The sequence below is a fragment of the Syngnathus floridae genome, unplaced genomic scaffold (assembly GCF_059516105.1).
Source record: "Syngnathus floridae isolate MCC-2025c unplaced genomic scaffold, RoL_Sflo_1.0 HiC_scaffold_55, whole genome shotgun sequence".
Lineage (NCBI taxonomy): Eukaryota > Metazoa > Chordata > Actinopteri > Syngnathiformes > Syngnathidae > Syngnathus > Syngnathus floridae.
The window spans coordinates 204,925-217,812 of NW_028284084.1; the positions used below are offsets into that span (position 1 = coordinate 204,925).

At 42.7% G+C, this 12,888-nt stretch overlaps 1 long non-coding RNA gene across 1 annotated transcript; it reads left to right on the plus strand.

Annotated features, from left to right (window-relative positions):
* Window positions 1-2,569: 2,569 nt before the first annotated feature.
* On the plus strand, window positions 2,570-3,366 carry LOC148378274 (uncharacterized). Its single transcript, XR_015856036.1, has 2 exons — window positions 2,570-2,694; window positions 3,064-3,366. It is a non-coding gene; the product is annotated as an uncharacterized LOC148378274 (long non-coding RNA).
* The last annotated feature ends 9,522 nt before the right edge of the window (window positions 3,367-12,888 follow it).

The window sequence follows — 12,888 nt, forward strand, 5'->3', positions numbered from 1 at the left end:
ACTTTTGGAAAAGACGAGCGTCCCTCCAATCATCGCCGGTGACGTGTTTTTCAGGCTCTGGAGACAGGAGCTCATGTCAGAAATGTCATTGTGAGTCGCGTTTGTTTCTGCGCCGGAGCCGTTCGTTCCCTTTGCATCCAAAGAATCTCAAAGGCGGATTATTTGTGTCGACAGGAGAGAGATTTGCTGCTACGATACCGACGTCGAGAATCTCTGAGGAGGAACAAAGCGTGAGGTCCTGCAAGGTGAGTCTGTTTGTTTGCGGCTGCTTGGTGTTGCGCAAGATGAAATGGCCTTTTTCTCGCTATCGTTCCTCTCGTCGATTCATCGTGAGGTGTCGCTTCAGTTTGTTCAGAGAGATGTTTGCTTCCGCGCCCGCAGGTCATCGAAACATTTTACGGCTACGACGAAGACGTGTTGGTGGACTCGGACGGATCGTCCTTGTCTTTTCACACCGACAGAACCCCCGACACGGAACCCGAAGAGGTAGCCCGCCATTTCTGCCAGCGTATTGGCACCAAACATTCCTCTTCAGCCTGGAATCGGACTCGTCTTTGCGTCGCGGGTGCTTTGTCGCCGGTCTGACTGATTCTGGTACTAGTGCTGTGTTGCATTGGTGTGTGCATGAAGAGGCGGAGCTTCGCTACCGCCAGCTGACGCAAGAATATCAAGCGCTGCAACGAGCCTACGCTCTGCTAGCCCAGACCAGCGAAAGGGGACTACGACGCCGAGAAGGAGATCAAGGTGGCGCCCCTTCCCGCAACCCCCGGCCGGGTCGCAGCCTCCCCGTTCTCACCCAGCCTCGGGTGTTCTCTGGTCTGAAAGGAGGAGGAGGAGCCTCCCTCCTCCTCCTTTCAGACCAGAGAAAAGCTGATGGTAGAAATGGGTCACTATCAAAGCAGAGTAGCAGATCTGGAGTCAGCGCTGAAGCAACAAGGACAGGTAAGCTCATCAATGAGCACACCTTTTTCTCAGACAAAATAGCTACATTCTTCAGTCACTCATCCGTCTGGCATTACTGGACCAACCCCCCCCCCCCCCCCGAACGTGGCTGGGAAAATGCGGAGAAAAGTAAATGTCATTTTCCAGTCAACCAAAGAATTTGTGGATGAAAATGACACAACATTCCAAAGCTGTCCACGCGTTTGTCTCTTCTAGAATGTCAAGTGGGTGGAGGAGAAGCAGCTGCTGCGTCAGAGCAATCAGCAGTTGGCCGAAAAGGTGACGGAAAGAAAGGCGCTGGGCGGAGTCGCTTGGCGTCACACCTGTCGGGAAGCCCCGCAGATGAGGTCTGACTGTCTTTTCAGGTCAGGCGGATGGAGGCGGAAGAAGCGCGTCTGAAAGAGCACATCCAGGATATCCGAGACCAAAACGAACTGCTTGAGTTCCGCATCCTGGAGCTGGAGGTGGGAAGACTCGCACAAGCGTGTTGAGGCCAGAGATGTGACGGACGGACGGACGGACGGACGGACGGATGCATGCCTCTGCCTTTCAGGAGAGGGAGTGGCGCTCCCCCGTCTTGAAGTTTCTGCAAGTCCGTTTCCCAGACGGCCTCAGCCCTTTGCAGATCTACTGCGAGGCCGAGGGCGTGAGCGTACGTAAGGCGTCCCTCGCAACCCTAACCTTAACCCGAGGTCCCAGAACACCTTACATTGCTCCTTGCGCCTTTCCCCCGGACATCGTCATCAGTGATCTGATGAAGAAGCTGGACATCCTGGGCTATAACGCCGTAAGTGTATGTCGAACTCCTTATGTTCGCACTCCACGAGACTCGGCGGCTCAAATGTGACTTTTGGAAGGCTTTGCGCTGAAAGAAGCTTGTTGACGCTGTGCCTTTGGGCTCTTGCAGAATCTCACCAACGAGGAGCAGGTGGTCGTGATTCACGCCAGGACCCTTCTCACCCTAGCCGAGAAGGTAACGCGCACGTCCACGCACGCTCTCGCATTCTGCTTATGTGACAGCAGCCTTTCCTCAGTGGTTAGAATACATCAAAGTGACCAAGTCAGCACTTCAACAGAAGATGTTGGACATTGAAAGTGAGAAGGTAGACAGACACGCGACATCAGCCAAGGGGAACTCCGGCAATGTGCCCCAACAATTCTGACCTTGAGCTGTGCTAGGATATGTTCTGCAAGCAGAAGGGCTACCTGGATGAAGAGTTGGACTTCAGGAAGTGTTCCATGGACCAGGCTCATAAGGTAAGCCGCCCTCAAATCTCCCGCCGGACCACTGATGGACGAGGATTGCGGCCCAGAGGATCCTGGAGCTGGAGGCCATGTTGTACGAGGCGCTACCGCAGCGGGACTGCCCCGCCACGGACGGCGAAAAAGCCAGCCACGCTGGCGTGAATGACGTGCTGACGGCGGATCAGAGAGAAGAGCTTAGGAGCGCCGTGGACCAATGGAAACGAGCCCTGATGTGCGAGTTGAGGGAGCGCGACGCTTGCATCCTCCAAGAGAGAATGGATCTGCTGCACAGCGCGCAACAGGTAAGGGCCCAAAGCCAGCCCGGCACTTACTTGCACGCTTACTGGCTTTTGAATGCCACTTTCCATTTGTCCGTCCTAGAGGAACAAAGAGCTGAAAGAATTCATCGAAGCTCAGAAGAGACAAATCAAACAATTGGAGGAGAAGTTTCTGTTTCTCTTTCTATTCTTCTCCTTGGCCTTCATTCTGTGGCCCTAACACCAGCTGGTGAGTGAGCTCCAGCGGCACCGCACTCGACACCTCCGATACACTGCCAGCCGGTCTCAGACGTTGGCAGACGCTCCGATGCCAACGTATACCCCCCGCCACGGTGACAGAGGCACCGCGTCACACCGGCGCTCATCCAATCAGAAGGCAGGAAAAGCAAATTCACATGCAGGGCACTTTTGAACCAGAAGAGAGCGCCACAAAAAACGGTTGTTGCCCCAAACGCGCACTAAAAAGGGTCAGAATAACAAGAGTCCCACTGGCCAGCCGGGGCCACCCGTCCAGCTGTTTCTTCAGGGGGGAAAAAAATTGGAGTCACCGGTGAGTACATTTTGCATTTAGCTCTGCTTTTCTGCTTCTGTCTTCAAGTGTGTGGCATCCTGCGATCAAAGAGTCAGCCAACCCCAAAGCGGTTGACCTCAACGTCCCACCACCATGCCTACCAGAGCAGGTGACGTGATGCTTTGGACATCCTTCCGTCTCAGATGCCCAAAAGTACTCTTTGCCACATCTGCGGCAATACGGTGTCTTTTCAAAGGTGCAAATAAATCCAGCGTGGGCGGAACACGCACGTCTTCGGTTTTTCCCGCTTTGTTTGTGTGACAGCTGTTGTGAAAATTTTATACAAATAAAGTTGTATAGTACAGGTTTGGCCAAGCCGCAACTCCCGAACCGCATGCGGCTCTTTTATGTTCATATCAACATTTGTGTGTGTGTGTGTGTGTGGGGGGGGGGGGTTGTGCGTGTTGGCTTCACTTGAGTTCAATTTGGTATTTTGGTCAAAAGCGCATGTGGTGAAATTCCACAAAGTAGGATGGGCAAACACATTTCTTTAAACTATGAGTGTCAATTGGGCTCTCGAAATGGCAGGGAAAAGATGCACAGCAAAACGAAAATACGTAGATGAACACAGGACGTTTTAATCAGAGTGGGAAAGTTTCTATTTTTTGTTGAACGTGATGGCAAACCATTCTGCCTGATATGTCAGACCTCAGCGCATTTCAAAGATTCAAATCTTCAGTGCCATGCACTTCAGCTCACTCCATGCTAACATTGATCAGGCGTCGAACCCGCATCATCATGCTTAAGAGGTGGCCATGCTAACCAGTGCGCCATTATGTCAACGCATAATAACTAAGTCTACTGGTCAAAACAGCGGTTACTATATGACGTCGCTACGTCGTGGTCACGTGACGCAGACAAGACGTCAATGGACGTGGGCAGAGTTAACTTGTTTAAAAGGGAGTAGGCAGAAGAAATATTTAATTTATTTAAATCTATTTTGAGTGCACACCATTATGCCAATGCATAACAACTGTAAATCTACTAAACAAAACAGCGGTTGCTATATGACATCTGCCACGTCGTGGTCACGTGACATACGTGACGTCGATGGGCGTAACTTTCGCCGGAATTCAAATCCGCGGGGAGAGTTAACTTGTTTAAAAGAGAGTGGGCAGAAGAATTATTTAATTTATTTAAATCTATTTGGTGTGTGCGCCATTATGTCAATGCATAACAACTGTAAGTCTACTAAACAAAACAGCGGTTGCTATTTGACGTCTGCCACGTCGTGGTCACGTGACGCGGACGTGACGTCGACGCCTACTTTACATCCCACCGATCACAGGACTCCTCGGCTGCATAACCGTGCCCCCTTCCCAACCAATCGGATTTGCTATACGCGAAAACGACGCCAATGGAAAGAGCTTCCGCCCAAATTTAAATCCGTGGGCGTGGCTCGCAGCAGGAAGTAGGAAAATGGCGGCGATGTTGACAAAGACACAGCGGATGGTAACATACGACTAACAAGAGAAATATTTTTATTTTCTGCTTGCAACTGGACCGTCCAGAGCGTACACGGTAAGTACAACTCATCGTTTTTAAAAAGAAGTACTTTTGTTGCCCTGAAAAGCGAGTGAGCGTGGCGTTTGTGGGGGACGTCGAATTTCGACGATTCTTTCTGGTCAACGGTTGTAAATGATTGTGTTGATTAAAAAAGAAAACTTGATGTAACTCTACTTTTAACTGCCGTTTCAGATAGATTTGGAATTGCATCACATCCAATTTTGCCTAGAGCGTACACGGTAAGTAACACTCGTTGTGTTTAAGGAGATTTACGTTTGTAATAGCAGAAGTGTAGCCGCGTTGCGTTGTACGTGTGAATGTTGGTCCGGGCGAAATGTTAATGTTTAATTTCATTCCTTTAGGTTCCACGGTGTTTGTTGGCTGCAAGTTTTCCACTGCAAGAAGAGGCTCATATCATTGACCAGGAGCGAGCTACAATGGTGAGTAGCCATAACATTTATGTTAAACACTTCCTATTTCATGTCTAACAGTACTTGATTTAACAAATAACCATAAATAAATACAGTGTGGGCACTGAAGTTAACATATGTGATTATACTGCCTAATCTGTCACCGAGTAGATTGTTGCAAAGTAATATAAGATCCAAAGTTGTAATTCAGAATAGTTTTCAAAAGAAGGCCATTAGAATTATATACAAGTCTGATTACCCTGAACAAGCTATTAATTAAATCACAAATTCTTCAATTCAAAGATTTGGTAGATTATCAGACAAATAATGTCTAACAGTAATTGATTTAACACATCACGATAAGTAGATTGAGTGTGGGCACTCTCAAGTTAACATATGTGATTATACTGCCTAATCTGTTACAGAGTATGTTGTTGCCAAGTAATGTAGAATAGATCCAAAGTAGTAATCCAGAATAGTTTTGAAGAGGCCATTAGAATGATAAACAAATCTGATTACCTTGAACATAATAACAAGCTAAGTGTTTAATATGTCCTATGAAGTCAAAATTGGGCACCATCATGTGGTGAAATTTGGAATTGCATCACATCCAATTTTGCCTGGGAACAAACAGATTACATAAATCTTAGTTTTGAATAAGCCACTCCTTCTCAAACAAGTAAACTCTGCCCATTTTGCGCAGTAGATGTTCTGTTAATATCTAGTATTTATACAAAGTCATAATTTAAATTGCTTTCAACCTTCATTCATCGGTTCAACCAACATTACTCGCTCTTATTACCAACTTGTATTGATTTAACTAAGCGTTTAATACTTCCTATCAGGTCTCAAATCGAGATTTGGCAAAATACAATTTCAGCAAATCCAATTTTGCCAGGGAACAAAAATAGATTAAATAAACTAAATAAGTCCTCTTCCCATTAAATAAATCAGAAAAGTCTGTCTTGTAACCAGTCCTCTTCAAACAAGTAAAGTCTGCCCATTTTGTGCCGTAGATTTTGTGTCTATGCCTAGTATTTAAACAAAATCATAATTTAAACGACTTCTTTCCTTCATTCACTTTGGAAATTTGGAATTGCAGCAAATCGAATTTTGGCAGGGAACAAAAATAGATCAATTAAACTAAATAAGTCTTCTTCCCATTAAATAAATTAAAAAAGTCTGTCTTGTAACCAGTCCTTTTCAAACAAGTAAAGTCTGCCCATTTTGTGCCGTCGATTTTGTGTTAATGCCTAGTATTTATACAAAATCATAATTTAAAGGACTTCATTCCTTCATTCACTTTGGAAATTTGGAATTGCAGCACATCAAATTTTGCCTGGGAAGAAAAGTAGATTAAATAAATTTAATAAGTCTTACTACTTCCCATTAAATAAATTAAATACGTCTTACTTGTTCCCACTCCTTTTCAAAACAGTAGTTTAAAACGAGGGCCCTTCACTCAATCTTTAACCTCAACCCCGCACGTTGTGTTGTATCTGTGAATGTTGGTTGTGGCCAAATGATAGTTTTCTTTCATTCGTTTAGGTTCCAAGAAAACTTGATGTAACTCTACTTTTAACTGCCGTTTCAGATAAGCGGGTATTACGTCGCAGTCAAATGCCGCGGATATGACGTAATTGCCCGAACCTCCGCCAAAATTCAAATCTGTTGGCGCGATGGCCGTGAGCCACTGAGCAGCGACGATTATCAACAGAAATATCTTTATTTTCTGCTTGCAACTGGACCGTCTAGAGCGTACACGGTAAGTAACACTCATTGTGTTTAAGGAGATTTACGTTTGTAATAGCAGAAGTGTAGCCGCGTTGCGTTGTACGTGTGAAAATTGGTCGAGGCGAAATGTTAATGTTTAATTTCATTCCTTTAGGTTCCACGGTGTTTGTTGGCTGCAAGTTTTCCACTGCAAGAAGAGGCTTGTATCATTGACCAGGAGCGAGCTACAATGGTGAGTAGCCATAACATTTATGTTAAACACTTCCTATTTCATGTCTAACAGTACTTGATTTAACAAATAACCATAAATAAATACAGTGTGGGCACTGAAGTTAACATATGTGATTATACTGCCTAATCTGTCACGGAGTAGATTGTTGCAAAGTAATATAAGATCCAAAGTTGTAATTCAGAATAGTTTTCAAAAGAAGGCCATTAGAATTATATACAAGTCTGATTACCCTGAACAAGCTATTAATTAAATCACAAATTCTTCAATTCAAAGATTTGGTAGATTATCAGACAAATAATGTCTAACAGTAATTGATTTAACACATCACGATAAGTAGATTGAGTGTGGGCACTCTCAAGTTAACATATGTGATTATACTGCCTAATCTGTTACAGAGTATGTTGTTGCCAAGTAATGTAGAATAGATCCAAAGTAGTAATCCAGAATAGTTTTGAAGAGGCCATTAGAATGATAAACAAATCTGATTACCTTGAACATAATAACAAGCTAAGTGTTTAATATGTCCTATGAAGTCAAAATTGGGCACCATCATGTGGTGAAATTTGGAATTGCATCACATCCAATTTTGCATGGGAACAAACAGATTACATAAATCTTAGTTTTGAATAAGCCACTCCTTCTCAAACAAGTAAACTCTGCCCATTTTGCGCAGTAGATGTTCTGTTAATATCTAGTATTTATACAAAGTCATAATTTAAATTGCTTTCAACCTTCATTCATCGGTTCAACCAACATTACTCGCTCTTATTACCAACTTGTATTGATTTAACTAAGCGTTTAATACTTCCTATCAGGTCTCAAATCGAGATTTGGCAAAATACAATTTCAGCAAATCCAATTTTGCCAGGGAACAAAAATAGATTAAATAAACTAAATAAGTCCTCTTCCCATTAAATAAATCAGAAAAGTCTGTCTTGTAACCAGTCCTCTTCAAACAAGTAAAGTCTGCCCATTTTGTGCCGTAGATTTTGTGTCTATGCCTAGTATTTAAACAAAATCATAATTTAAACGACTTCTTTCCTTCATTCACTTTGGAAATTTGGAATTGCAGCAAATCGAATTTTGGCAGGGAACAAAAATAGATCAATTAAACTAAATAAGTCTTCTTCCCATTAAAAAAATTAAAAAAGTCTGTCTTGTAACCAGTCCTTTTCAAACAAGTAAAGTCTGCCCATTTTGTGCCGTCGATTTTGTGTTAATGCCTAGTATTTATACAAAATCATAATTTAAAGGACTTCATTCCTTCATTCACTTTGGAAATTTGGAACTGCAGCACATCAAATTTTGCCTGGGAAGAAAAGTAGATTAAATAAATTTAATAAGTCTTACTACTTCCCATTAAATAAATTAAATACGTCTTACTTGTTCCCACTCCTTTTCAAAACAGTAGTTTAAAACGAGGGCCCTTCACTCAATCTTTAACCCCAACCCCGCACGTTGTGTTGTATCTGTGAATGTTGGTTGTGGCCAAATGATAGTTTTCTTTCATTCGTTTAGGTTCCAAGAAAACTTGATGTAACTCTACTTTTAACTGCCGTTTCAGATAAGCGGGTATTACGTCGCAGTCATGTGCCGTGGATATGACGTAATTGCCCGAACCTCCGCCAAAATTCAAATCTGTTGGCGCGATGGCCGTGAGCCACTGAGCAGCGACGATTATCAACAGAAATATCTTTATTTTCTGCTTGCAACTGGACCGTCTAGAGCGTACACGGTAAGTAACACTCATTGTGTTTAAGGAGATTTACGTTTGTAATAGCAGAAGTGTAGCCGCGTTGCGTTGTACGTGTGAAAATTGGTCGAGGCGAAATGTTAATGTTTAATTTCATTCCTTTAGGTTCCACGGTGTTTGTTGGCTGCAAGTTTTCCACTGCAAGAAGAGGCTCGTATCATTGACCAGGAGCGAGCTACAATGGTGAGTAGCCATAACATTTATGTTAAACACTTCCTATTTCATGTCTAACAGTACTTGATTTAACAAATAACCATAAATAAATACAGTGTGGGCACTGAAGTTAACATATGTGATTATACTGCCTAATCTGTCACGGAGTAGATTGTTGCAAAGTAATATAAGATCCAAAGTTGTAATTCAGAATAGTTTTCAAAAGAAGGCCATTAGAATTATATACAAGTCTGATTACCCTTAACATAACAACAAGCTATTAATTAAATCACAAATTCTTCAATTCAAAGATTTGGTAGATTATCAGACAAATAATGTCTAACAGTAATTGATTTAACATCACGATAAGTAGATTGAGTGTGGGCACTCTCAAGTTAACAGATATGATTATACTGCCTAATCTGTTACAGAGTATGTTGTTGCCAAGTAATGTAGAATAGATCCAAAGTAGTAATCCAGAATAGTTTTGAAGAGGCCATTAGAATAATAAACAAATCTGATTACCTTGAACATAATAACAAGCTAAGTGTTTAATATGTCCTATGAAGTCAAAATTGGGCACCATCATGTGGTGAAATTTGGAATTGCATCACATCCAATTTTGCCTGGGAACAAACAGATTAAATAAATCTTAGTTTTGAATAAGCCACTCCTTCTCAAACAAGTAAACTCTGCCCATTTCGCGCAGTAGATGTTCTGTTAATATCTAGTATTTATACAAAGTCATAATTTAAATTGCTTTCAACCTTCATTCATCGGTTCAACCAACATTACTCGCTCTTATTACCAACTTGTATTGATTTAACTAAGCGTTTAATACTTCCTATCAGGTCTCAAGGCAAGATTTGGCAAAATACAATTTCAGCAAATCCAATTTTGCCAGGGAACAAAAATAGATTAAATAAACTAAATAAGTCTTCTTCCCATTAAATAAATCAGAAAAGTCTGTCTTGTAACCAGTCCTCTTCAAACAAGTAAAGTCTGCCCATTTTGTGCCGTAGATTTTGTGTCTATGCCTAGTATTTAAACAAAATCATAATTTAAACGACTTCTTTCCTTCATTCACTTTGGAAATTTGGAATTGCAGCAAATCGAATTTTGCCAGGGAACAAAAATAGATCAATTAAACTAAATAAGTCTTCTTCCCATTAAATAAATTTAAAAAGTCTGTCTTGTAACCAGTCCTTTTCAAACAAGTAAAGTCTGCCCATTTTGTGCCGTCGATTTTGTGTTAATGCCTAGTATTTATACAAAATCATAATTTAAAGGACTTCATTCCTTCATTCACTTTGGAAATTTGGAATTGCAGCACATCAAATTTTGCCTGGGAAGAAAAGTAGATTAAATAAATTTAATAAGTCTTACTACTTCCCATTAAATAAATTAAATACGTCTTACTTGTTCCCACTCCTTTACAAAAAAGTAGTTTAAAACGAGGTCCCTTCACTCAACCTTTAACCCTATTTATTCACCTTCTAGGCTAAGTGTTAAAGGCTAAGTGTTAAAGGCTAAGTGTTAAAGGCTAAGTGTTAGAGGCTAAGTGCCAGAGGCTAGGCGCCAGAGGCGAGTTTTTGTGGGCTGAAGTTTTAGTGGGGTTAGTGTGAATACAATCCAAAAGAATACAACAGAATACAATACAATAGAATATAATACATAGATTAAATTCAATAGCTCTTACTACTTCCCATTAAATAAATTAAATACGTCTTACTTGTTCCCAATCCTTTTCAAAAAAGTAGTTTAAAACGAGGGCCCTTCACTCAACCTTTAACCTCAACCCCGCACGTCACATTGTGTTGTATCTGTGAATGTTGGTTGTGGCCAAATGATAGTTTTCTTTCATTCGTTTAGGTTCCACGGTGTTTGTTGGCTATGTTTTCCACTGTCAGAAGGATGAAAATACAAAGTACAACGCTTGGACGTGGGCGAAGACGTCACCGGTGAGTCCTTCCTTCCTATTTATTTACCTTCTAGATGCTAGAGGCTAAGTGTTAGAGGCTAAGTGTTAGAGGCTAAGTGTTAAACACAATACGAACAACACGACGATACTGCACTGAACAACACGATACCGCACTGAGAAACACGATACCGCACTGAACAACACGATACCGCACTGAACAACACCATGCCGCACTGAACACCATGCCACACTGAACAACACCATCCCGCACTGAACAACACCATGCCGCACTAAACAACACCATGCCGCACTGAACAACACCATGCCTCACTGAACGACACCATGCCGCACTGAAAGACACCATGCCGCACTGAACGACACCATGCCGCACTGAAAGACACCATCCCGCACTGAACACCATGCCGCACTGAACAACACCATCCTGCACTGAACAACACCATCCCGCACTGAACAACACCATGCCGCACTGAACAACATTATGCCGCACTGAACATTATGCCGCACTGAACAACACCATGCCGCACTGAACAACACCATGCCGCACTGAACAACACGACGTCGCACTGAACAACACGACGCCGCACAGAACAACACGACGCCGCACAGAATAACACAATACCGCACAGAACAACACAATACCGCACAAACAGTTTTAGATAATATTACGTCGCAGTCATGTGACGCGGACATGACGTCAATAGGCGGAACTCACGGCAAAATTATAATCCGTGGGCGTGGCTTGCAACAGGAAGTAGGAAAGCGGCAGTTCTGGCAAACAAGACACAGCTGTTAGTAACACGATGACTAACAAGGCAAATATTTTTGTTTTCAGCTTGCAACTTGACCGTCTAGAGCGTACAAGGTAATTACAACTGTTTTTTTTTAGCCCTGAAAAGCAAGGGAGTGTGGCGTTTGGGAGGAATGTCGAACTCGGCGTCTGCTTCCAGCCACAGACGCCAAATTTCGACGATTATTTCGACTGGTCAACGGTTGTAAATTATTGCGTTGACTAAAAACTTTATTTAACTCTACTCTTAACTTTGCCGTTTCAGATATGCGGGTATTACACCGCGGAAATGACGTCAATAGGCTGAACTCTCGCCAAAATTCAAATCTGTGGGCGCAATGGCCTTGAGCGAGACACCGGATACAAACACGACGATTATCAACAGAAATATCTTTATTTTCCGCTTGCAAGTGGACCGTCTAGAGCGTACACGGTAAGTACAACTCATTGTGTTTAAAAAGATTTACGTTTGTGTAGTTTGCGTTGCGTTGTATCTGTGAATGTTGGTTGAGGCTAAATGTTAATGTTTAATTTCATTCCTTTAGGTTCCACGGTGTTTGTTGGCTGTATGTTTTCCACTGCAAGAAAAGGCTCGTATCATTGACCAGCAGGAGCTACAATGGTGAGTACCCCTTTCGTCTTCCATTTATGTTAAACACTTCCTATTTCATGTCTAACAGTACTTGATTTAACAAATAACCATAAATAAATACAGTGTGGGCAGTCACGTTAACATATGTGATTATCCTGCCTAATATGTTTATCACAAATATGTCACTAATCACTAATATGTTTATTTGTTTATCACAACACCTTTGGACCTTCAGCAATCGATTATTTACCTTCATCTACATAGAGACAGAACGATGGTGTCTTAAACATCTCATTCATTTCACCAAATAACTTCACGCAGGTGGATAACGGCCGTCTCGGTCACGCTATGTTGCGTGATGCAGTTTTGAAGAACCAAATGCATTTATTCAATGAATAAGTCAAGCTAGTTCTATGTTTATGATGTTGTAAGTTACGGTACCGATTGAAGTTGAGTTCGAAGCCAGTGGAAAACAGCGCTGCGTTTGTGCTCTCCAGGTACAAATGTTGTGATCTCTGACTGACGACCGGGCGAGACTCGAGTAAGAGATGTCCAAACGAGCTCCGGCAGGGCGGGCCAAGGCGGAGCGAACGGACGCCCTTCAGGCCGCCAATGACGAGCTGAGAACCAAACTGATGGACGTCCAGTTAGAACTTCAGCAGGAGAAGAACAAGGTGAAAACCTCAACAGACAGACACTGCCTGCCTCCCTGCCTGCCTCCCTGCCTGCCTCCCTGCCTGCCT